Below are 11,282 nucleotides of genomic sequence, written 5' to 3'. Positions count from 1 at the left end.
CCCTACCTCCTACCTGTACCCTGACTGCCCAAAACCTTATCCACCCTCCCCCAGAAAGCCCCCCCTGAACTCCCGCGCGCCCCCCCCCCCCGCTCTTTGTCCCCTGACTGCCCCCTCCTGGGACCCCTGCTCCTAACTGCCCTCCAGAACCCCACCCCCTACCTAAGCCTTCCTGTTCCTTGTCCCCTAACTGCCCCCTCCTGAGACCCCCCCCCACCTGTACCCTGACTACCCAAAACCTTACACCCCCAACCCCCAGACAGCCCCCCCCCGAACTCCCTGACCCATCCAACCCTCCCCCCTGCTCCCTGTCTCTTGACTACCCCCCCCCCCGAACCTCCCTGCCGCTTCTCTGGCCCCCAGCCCCCTTACTGTGCTGCAGAGCAGCGCGCTCGACAGCGGGGGAGGGCAGCAGGGTCGGAGCCCCAGACGAACAGCCGGCGATCTGTGAGTGCAGGGAGGGGAGGAGGGGAGTGGTGTCAAGTTTCAGGAGGGAGGAGGGGGGAAGTGCAGAAGGGCTCTGGCTCTGGCTGTCGGAGCCTGCTTTGTAAGCCACGCGCACGCTCTGCATGGGGGGGGAGGAGGAGGGGAAGTCCGGACATTGACAAATTCCCCCCGGATGCTATTTTTAACCCGAAAAAGCCGGACATGTCCGGGGGAATCCGGACGAATGGTAACCCTATGCTGTACACTTTGGAGGCCTCCACTATGCATCTGAGCTACATTTGTTGAATGTGGGTGCTTAAAATGAGGTATTGATTCAGGGGCCTGACTTCCTGAAGTGCTGAGCACCCACAGGCTTCCAAGGCAGCTCAGCAGTTTGAAAAATGGGCTACTGGCTCAGATTCCTCAGTGTGGATTTAAGCGCTGGTTTTTGTAATTAATATTTACAAATGTTGGTCTTGATCTCAGATGGGTGAGAAAGAGAGAGTGTGAGTGAGTGTCCTGCTTTCCTGAAGAAATTGAGTAGGGCTCACTTGCTGGGCTCAGGTGGACATAAGACATATGATCAGTTCCCCGTGATTGCATGGGGAAGTGAAAGCAGAACTTGGGCCCGGTCTACACTACAGAGTTAGGTTGATGCAAGGCACCTTATGTTGACCTAACTATGTAAGAGTCTACACCATATGTCCTGCCAACATAACTTTCCCACTACGCTGACTTAATAACTCCACCTCGAGCAGCGTAGAGTCAAGGTCAATGTAATTAGGTCAATACAGTGTTGGTGTAGACCGGGGTAGGCAACCTATAGCATGTGTGCCAAAGGCAGCACATGAGCTGATTTTCAGTGGCACTTACACTGCCGGGTCCTGGCCACCGGTCTGGGGGGGGGGCTCTGCATTTTAATTTCATTTTAAATGAAGCTTCTTAAACATTTTAAAAACCTTATTTACTTTACATACAACAATAGTTTAGTTACATATTATAGACTTAAAGAAAGAGACCTTCTAAAAACGTTAAAATGTATTATTGGCACACGAAACCTTAAATTAGAGTGAATAAATGAAGACTCGGCACACCACTTCTGAAAGGTTGCCAACCCCTGGTATAGACACTACGTTGCTTACATTGACTGTTACTGGCTTTCAGGAGCCATCCCACAATGCCCCACACTGATAGTACAATCAATACAAGCGCTCATGGTGAGGCTGCGCGCTGACACAAGGAGCCAAGTGTAGACATGCACAAATGATGTAATTACAGTGGTAGCTGCATGGATTTATTAGTTGGGTCGACTTAATTTTGTAATGTAGACAGGGCCTTAGTCCTTCCTTTTCCATGTTCTTCTGTGATTGTGAGATTGGGGTAAATGTTCACTTTATTTTACATCTCACCTTAAAACGTTGGACAGTAGCATCTGTCTGAGAGCTAAAGTGTGTGCTGCAAAGAGTCAAGGTGCTCTACATAAGAATGGCCCTACTGGGTCAGACCAAAGGTCCATCTAGCCCACTATCCTGTCTTCCAACAGTGGCCAATGCCAGATGCCCCAGAGGGAGTGAACAGAACAGGTAATCATCAAGTGATCCATCCCCTGTCGTTCATTCCCAGCTTCTGGCAAACAGAGGCTAGGGACGCCATCCCTGCCCATCCTGGCTAATAGGCATTGATGGACCTATCCTTCATGAATTTATCTAGTTCTTTTTTGAACCCTGTTATAGTCTTATTCTCCACTGAGAACATGCAACACACACTCCTAGAACAATTCCTGCCCACTCCATCCCAGGCCTCAGGAGCATCAGTGAGTCCAGTTCCACGCTGCCCTGAAGGGCTTGTGCAATATTAGGGGTGGTGACAGTCAGGGTAGAGATTTCAGATTTCTGCCGTGATTTGCTGATAAATTCTCATCGGCTTCCAACACCCAAATCTCATATGCTTCATTACTGAGCTGTAGGATGTGGCAAATTATTATTGGTCTTTCACTGACCTCTAGTGGTAATGTATAAAACAGCAGTCTTCAGACCTGACCTTGATGAGATCAGAGACGAGTGATGCCATAGAAATTAGCATTGGACAAGAGCCATTAGGTCAGCGAGTTCATCTCCACTTTGGGCTGTTCAGGATCACTCCTTGCAATATATTTTACAGAGCTTTTGTCCAGTCCTATTTTCAGTGGTCTCCAGCAATGGGGCTTTTGCCATTGCCCCGAGGAACTATCCTACAGCTTAACAGTTCTCACCATTGCCAGACATCCCTGACTTTCAAACCTTTGCTCCATTTTATTCCATTGTACTAGTTACATCTACTAGAGCCATTCTGTACAATGTAGAGTAGTCATTCATAACACAGATCTCTAAGATGCCTGCCCCCATAGTGTCTTGGATTCTTCTTTCTTATCCCCTTTTTGTGATTATGACTTTCAGATACTTGTAGATGTTAACATCTCACTTATTGATTTCTTCCTCCTCCAGGCAGAATGGTTCCCTACATCTTCTCTTTTGTGCAATCTAGTTTGGAAGGTGTTTTGCATAATGCTTAATAACAGATCACCAATTTATTTGGATTTTGAGAAGAGTGTTTAATTGCACAGTATGGACACTTGTCAGACATACCCTTCATATTTCTGTGTTAACCTTCAGTACTTGACTTCCTTGGCAGGAGAATTGTCTCTTTCACCTCTGCATCCCTCCTGCTTGTATAAGGACTTTGAGCCCCTTCCAGCGCTCTCAGGGCTGCTCACATTTTTGCCATAAAAAAGGAGCCTCTTCTCCTTCAGAACATCTTCTGAAAACTCATCTAGTCAGGGAAGTATTCCAGCTGCAAAGATGACACTTTACACTCTTTCAGTCTGCATCTCCCTGCCTTTCCACCCATTGATTCTATAAACTCTGTTGGGCAGGGACTTTGAGCCCACCCCTGGTTGATGCTTCCTGTGAGGGGCTAAGAAACCCTCAACTTTCACTGACTTCAATTCCTCAAAAGAGATGTTCTTCACCTTGCAGAACTGATCCTCTTTCTTGTGTGGCTAAGTGTACTTGTTCATGGATTGTGCACACACGTATGGCTCTATGGAAATGATATCATGTTGCATGATTTTATTTACATTCTTCTTGTTATCCACATCAGTTCAGATGCTGGGATATTCCTTCACAACCAGACAGTGTGGGATCTGTAGACCCACACCCACACAGGTGCCATATTAAAGCTAGAGTCAAGTTTAGAGTGGCCCTGCACTGCATTTCAAAGCTCCAGCAGCCACACTTCGGGCATGCCCAGAAGCCCTAAGAACTACCCATATTCCTTGTGAAATTCTAGATTAAAAGATAGAAGGGACTACAGTCATCATTTAGTCCGACCTCCTGTATAAGACAGGTCATAAGATTTTCCTGAATCCATTCCTATTTGAACTAGAGCATATCCTTTGGACAAAACTAATCTTGACTTAAAAATTGCTAGGGATGGCGAATCAACCCATAGATAAGACTTTTGCCCAGGGTAATATCAGAGTGGTGACTGAAAGCTTCTTTGTCAGGCATAAAAAAAACAAACAAAAACCTCAGCCCAGGAATTATTTCCAGAAAAATGGTTCTTCTGCTGCTCCACAAAACTGAAAAACTGCTCTTGGAGCAAAATCAGCCAAGAGTCCCTAAAGTTAGGCTCCAATCCAAATCCCAACACTGAGTCCTGGTGACAGCTGCTGTCTGGGGCCCAGTGGATAAGACTGAGTGATTAGGTGTCCCAGAAGTCAGTTTTAAAAAGCATGCTCCCCCTTCAGTTCTGGAGAAATATTAGTTGAGGACCATCTCCCCTTGGGCTGACTTTCCCTCTTCTGCATAGCCTTACCCACATTAGCCCGTGGAATTGAGAATAGATGAATGGGGAGGAGCTGCTGCTTACGGCCATCCGTGCCAATCACCGCAGTTGAGCAGGAAGGCAGTGTCAGTTTTCTAAGCAAAATAATAAATGACAAGGTGTACATTTATCCTAGATACCCACATACTCTGGGTGAGTCGTGGAACATAGGATTTGTCGTATCGCATCAGATCACTGGCACATCTAGTCCAGTATCATCTCTCTGACAGTGTCTAGTGCCAGATGCTTCAGAGGAAGCTGAAAAACCCACAATAATACACCTTGCCAACTGTGCAGCACTGTAAATAGGGAGTGGGAGTAGAATTCCTTCCTGATTCCTCAAACGATCAACTCACACCCCGATTGCTCTTATTATCTTAGCTGGCATGGCTACAAATGTAAACTATAAGATTATACAGCCTCTTACAACATTCCGTACAGCAACAGTATATGTCTTCATGACCCCCCAGTGCTAGGACATTCCATATGCTGTGGGTGTTTTGCATGTAGTGGTATTTTATTTTTATGTTCTAGCTTTCCTCTGAATAGTCCTGGTGCTAAATTCACCCCAGGTGTAATTCCACTAGACAGCAGAATTACTCCAGGGATGAATCTGGTCCCTAGTCTTTTTAATATCTTCTCCTATAAAAGCCCTTTATGCCTCTAATCATTTCCATCACCCCTTCCTGCCCCTTTTCTATTTCTGCTGTCTTCTTGGCTAAGAGTTGACCAAACCCTGACCACAGTATTAAAGATGAAGACAGGCCATCATTTTATATAATGGCACTATCATATTTTCTGCATTATTCTCAGTCCCCTGATAAATACAGCCCAGCATCTGATTCATATTTTTGGAACTGCCACTGCACATTGAGCAGGCATCTTCATCGAGCTGTCAACAACAGGCCCTAGATCTCTTCCCTGAGAGTTTACAAATAATTCAGAACCCATCAGTGTGTACACACAGTTTGAGCTATTCTTTCCAATGTGCATTACCCACTCAGCTAAGATCAGTGTCATCTGCCATCGTTACCCAGTTAACTGTAATCCATCTCTTTAGATCTTCCTAGAGGTCCTCGTAGTCTTCCCTTGTGTTAACTAATGAAATAATCTCTTGTCTCTCCTCTTCCATTTTATTAATACAGCTATTGAAACCCCCTGCTCTTTGAACTAGTTCCTGGGACATCCCATTATGTTAACTTCTTTCTGTATTGAGAAGTTGCTGTTTAGTCTGATTTGTCCTTGCTAGCTCTCATATCAATTTCTAATAGAGGATAGACATGCCCCACATGTCCTTCGCTAGCTTGTTGTGAGACTTTATCACATTTAGTTTGGCTGAGTTCCTGGAGTTCAGGTATTGAAAGGTATATGCTGTTCAGGAAAGACAGAAATAAAGGTAAAGGTGGTGGAGTGGCATTGTATATTAGTGACATGGTAGTCTGTAAAGAAATTACAAGTGATGAAATGGATAAAACAGAATCTGTTTGGGTCAAAATAACTTGGCAGAAGAAAGGTAATAGAGGCTGTACTGGGATAGTGGTTGGGGTATGCTACAGACCCCCGGGATCCCATTTAGATATGGATAGAGACCTCTTTAATATTTTAATTAAATAAATACTACTGAGAATTGTGTGATTATGGGAGACTTTAATTTCCCAGATATATATTGGAGGACAAGTGCTACTAATAATGGTAGGGACCAGTTATTCCTGGATGTTATAGCTGACAAATTTCTTTACCAAATAGTCACTGAACCAAAAAGAGGTGATACCATTTTAGATTTAGTATTGGTAAGAAGTGAGGACCTTCTAGAAGAACTGGTTGTAGAGGACAACATTGGTTTGAGTGATCATAAGAATGGACATACCAGGTCAGAGCAATGGTCCATCCAGCCTAATATCCTGTCTTCTGACAGTGGCCAATGCCAAGTGCCCCGGAGGGAATGAACAGAACAGGTAATCATCAAGTGATCCATCCCCTGTTGCCCATTCTCAGTTTCAGGCAAACAGAGGCTACGGACACCATTCCTGACCACCCTGGCTAATAGGCATTGATGGACCTATCCTTCATGAATTTATCTAGTTCTTTTTTGAATCCTGTTATAGTTGTGGCCTTCACAACATCCCCTGGCAAAGAGTTCCACAGGTTGACTGTGCATTGTGTGAAGAAATACTTCTTTTTTCTTGTTTTAAACCTGCAATAAGATTGGTACCAAGACGGAACTCTGAAGTAATTCATGAGCTAATTCAGTTTAAACTAAATGGAATGATAAACAAAAATAGCTCTGCAACTAAGGTCCTTCATTTCAAAAGGGCAAACTTTAAAAAATTAAGGGAATTAGTTATGGAAGTGGACTGGACTAAAAAACTCAAGTGTCTGAATGTGGAGAAGGCTTGGAATTACAGTAACTCCTCGCTTAACGTTGTAGTTATGTTCCTGAAAAATGCTACTTTAAGCGAAACGATGTTAAGTGAATCCAATTTCCCCATAAGAATGAATGTAAATAAGAGGGGTTAGGTTCCAGTAAATTTTTTTTGCCAGACAAAAGACTATATATATACACAAACACAGTATAAGTTTTAAACAAACAATTTAATAATGTTCACAGCAATGATGATTGTGAAGCTTGGTTGAGGTGGTGAAGTCAGTGGGTGGAAGAAGGTGGGATAGTTCCCAGGGAATGCCTTACTGCTAAATGATGAACTAGCACTCAGCTGATCCTCAAGGGTTAACACATTGTTGTTAATGTAGCCTCACACTCTAAGGCTTTCGTGAGCTAAAACCCACTTCATCGAATGCATGCAATGGAAAATACAGTAGGAAGATATATAGACACAGAGAACATACCAACTCTAACAAGACTAATCAATTAAGGTGGGCTATTATCAGCAGGAGAAAAAAACTTCTGTAGTAATAATCAGGATGGCCCATTTCAAACAATTAACAAGAAGGTGTGAGTAACAGTAGGGGGAAAATTAACATAGGGAAATAGTTTTTATTTTGTGTAATGACCCATCCACTCCCAGTCTTTATTCAAGTCTAATTTAAGGGTGTCCAGTTTGCAAATTAATTCCAGTTCTGCAGTTTCTCATTGGAATCTGTTTTTGAAGTTTTTTTGTTGAAGAATTGTGAGGAGTTTACTGTACTTTGCTTTTGCAGCTTTGACTTAAAGTAATCTGAAGCCTACATCCCAAGCAAGGGGAAAATATTCATAGGGAAGTGTCTCAGTCCAAACTGGATGAACAAGCATCTCAGACAGGTCATTAAGAGAAAGCAGAAAGTCTACAAGGAAAGGAAGATGAGATGGATCAGCAAGGAAAACTACCTCTTGGAGGTCAGAAAGTGTGGGGGGGAAAGTGAGAACTGCCAAAAGCCAAGCAGTAGTAAAAGGTTCTATAGCCATATAAATAAAAAGAAAACAAGGAAAGAAGAAGTGGCACCGCTAAGCACTGAGGATGGGGTGGAGATAATCTAGGCATGGCCCAACATTTACATGAGTACTTTGCATCAGTTTTGAATAAGGATAATGGAGATCTTAGGGGTAGTGGCTAATGGAAACGAGGACATGGAAGTATAAATTACCACATCTGAGGTGGAAGTCAAACTCAAACAGCTTAATGGGACCAAACTGGGGGAGCCAATAAGCTCCATCCAAGATTATTAAAGGAACTGGCACATGAAAATGCAAGTCCAATAGCAAGAATTTTTAATGAATCCATAAACTCGGGGTTTGTCTCCTATGACTGGAGAATTGCTAATACAGTACTTATTTTTAAGAAAGGGAAAAAAGTGATCTGGAAACTACAGACCAGTTAGTTTGACCTCAATTGTATGCAAAATTGTAGAACAAATTTTGAAAGAGAAAGTAGTTAAGGAGATAGAGTTAAATGGTAATTGGGATAAAATACAACATGGTTTTACAAAAGGTGGCTCTCACCAAACCAACCTGAGCTCTTTCTTTGAAAAGATAACTAACTTTTTAGACAAAGGAAATGCAGTAGATGTAATCTACCTGGATTTTAGTAAAGCATTTGATACAGTTGCAAATGGTAAATTATTAGTTACATTGGAGAAGATGAGGATTATTGCAAGAATTGAAAGGTGGTTAAGAGACTGATTAAAGCAGAAACTACGAGAGGTCATAATGAAAGGTGAACTGTCAGGCTGGAGGGAGGTTACTAGTGGAGTTCCTCAGGGTTTGATTTTGGGACCAATCTTATTTAACATTTTCATTAATGACCTTGGTACAAAAAGTGGGAGTGTGCTAATAAAATTTGCGCATGAAACTAAATTGGGAGGTATTGCCAATACAGAGGACAACCAGAATGGCATACAAGAAGATTTGGATGACCTTGTAAACTGGAGTAATAGAAATGGGATGAAAAATAATAGTGCAAAGTGCAAGGTCTCACACACACAGGGATTAACAACAAGATTTTTTGCCATAAACTGGGGACATATCAGTTGGAAGTGACAGAGGAGGAGAAAGACCTGAGTGTATTGGTCGATTACAGGATGACAATGAGCTGCCAATGTGATGTGGCCATGAAAATGGCTAATGCAATCCTAGGATGCATCAGGTAAGGTATTTCTTGTAGAGACAGGGAAATGTTATTACCATTATAGAAGGTATTGGTGAGACCTCATCTGGAATACTGTGTGCAATTCATGGCTTCCTTGTCTAAGAAAGATAAATTCAAACTGGAACAGGTACAGAGAAGGGCTACTAGGATGATCAGAGGAATGGAGAACCTACCTTACAAGAGGAGACTTAAGGAGCTTGGCTTGTTTAGCCTAAAGAAACGAAGGCTGAAGGGAGATATAATTGAACTCTCTAAATACATCAGAGGAATAAACACCAGGGAAGGAGAGGAATTATTTAACTTAATGGCCAATGATTTCTCAAGAGCAACTGGATATCAAGTAGCCCTCAACAGTTTAGGCTTGAAATTAGACAAAGGTTTCTGACCATCAGAGCAGTGAAGTCCTGGAACAGCCTTCTAAGGGGATCAGTGGGGACAAAATACCTAACTGGTTTCAAGAGTGAGCTTGATAAAGTTTATGGAGGAGATGGTATGAGGAGACTGCCTATGATGGCATGTAGCCGATCTGTAACTGCTAATAGCAAATATCTCCAACAGCCAGAGATGAGACACTAGATGGGAAGGGCTCTGATTTACTACAGTGAATTTTTTCCCAGGAGTTTGGCTGGTGGGTCTCGCTGACATGCACAGGCTCTAACTGATCGCCATATTTAGGGTTGTGAAGGAATATTCCCCTATGTCAGATTGGCATAGACTCGGGGGGGGGGGGGGTTGCCTTTCTCTGCAGCATGGGGCACAGTTCATTTGGTGGCTTGAACTAGAGTAAATGGTGGATTCTCTGTAACTTGAAGTCTTTAAATTACAATTTGAGGACTTCAGTAACTCAGCCAGAGGTTAGGGGTCTATTACAGTGGCTGGGTGAGTTCTGAGGCCTGCAGTGTGCAGGAGGTTAGACTAGATGATCACAATGGTCCCTTCTGGCCTTAAATTCTGAGTCAATAATTTAATATCTCGAGTTAGTCCATCACTTCTTTATTTGATGCCTCTACCTCCTAGGAAGGCCTGACCTCTACTGCCTGCAGCTACAGAGTGTGTGCCTGGGGTGTGTTCCTTATCTCTGCAGTGAGGCCTGAGGCAAAGAAAGCATTTTGCTTCTCTGGGATCTCCTTATCCTCTTTGAGTGCATCCTAGCAACTTACCAGTTCCTGTGGCTTTCTTCCTTCTGTTGTATTTAAAGACTTTCCTATTTGTCCTAATATTCTTAGCTATTGGGGCCAGTTCTCTCCTTAGCTCTTTTAAGGCCTGGTCCAAAGCCCCCTGAAATCAATAGAAAAACTTTCAATAGGCTTTGGATTAATGGCTTACCAGCCAAAGTTTGTATTCCAGTGTATTAACCTCCCTTGGGCATTGATTCCCATTTGATAAAGGATGCTTTTTCGGACTGCATGTAATACTGGTCGCTTCTCACCTTTTTAGCTCCCTTTTTTTAGGGTGCTCATATATCTGTGACTCTTACAAGATGTATTATACTTACCCAGTATCCTAGGTGATTCTGTGGCTCTTTGTTTTCTAATGTAGCAGGACCAGAGGCAAAATGCTGAGGGTTCATCAGATGAGAGTCTCAGGCATTTAGAACAGAGATACCCCCTCTGGGTTGGGTTACATTGTAGTGACTTTGGTTTAACCCAAACTGGCACCAACTAGGGAAAGTCTCCAGCTACATTCAGTTCCTGCCCTGTTCCAAGCAGTAAACACAGAGATACAAACCAAATAGGATAGCCCCTATGTTTCTCCACAGCACCCTCTCCATGCTGCTATGTAGCACAACACCTTGACAGTCTCTCCCCCACTCCGGGACTAACTGCCCTCTCCTTTTAAAGGTGTTGAGCCTAAACGGGTTGAGTTGCACGTAGGGTTGCCAACTGTTTAATCACACAAACCCAAACACCCTTGCCCCTCCCCCTGCCCTGCCCCTTCCCCGAGGCCCCACCCCTGCCCCGCCCCTTCTCTGAGGCCCCACTCCGCTCACTCCATCCCCCCTCCCTCTGTCGCTCGCTCTCCCCCACCCTCACTCACTTTCACTGGGCTGGGGCAGAGGGTTGGGGTGCAGGAGAAGGTGTGGGGTGCAAACTCTGGGAGGGAGTTTGAGTTCTGGAAGGGGCTCCGGGCTGGGACAGGGGGTTGGGGTGCAGGAAGAGGTGCGGGGTGCAGGCACTGGGAGGGGCTTAGGTTTGCAGGAGGGGGTGAGGGGTGCGGGCACTGGCCGGGCTATGCTTACCTTGTGCTCCAGGGCAGCGGTGCAGCAGGGCTAAGGCAAGCTCCCTGCCTGCCCTGGCCCCGCTCCACTCCCAGAAGCAACCGGCATGTCCTTGCAGCCTCTGGGGGTGGGGTAGGCAAAGGGACTCCATGCACTGCCCCTGCCTGCAGGCGCCATCCCCACAGCTCCCA

This window comes from Chrysemys picta, chromosome 1 (genome assembly GCF_011386835.1).
Source record: "Chrysemys picta bellii isolate R12L10 chromosome 1, ASM1138683v2, whole genome shotgun sequence".
NCBI lineage: Eukaryota > Metazoa > Chordata > Testudines > Emydidae > Chrysemys > Chrysemys picta.
Note: the sequence above shows the minus strand (reverse complement) of the source record.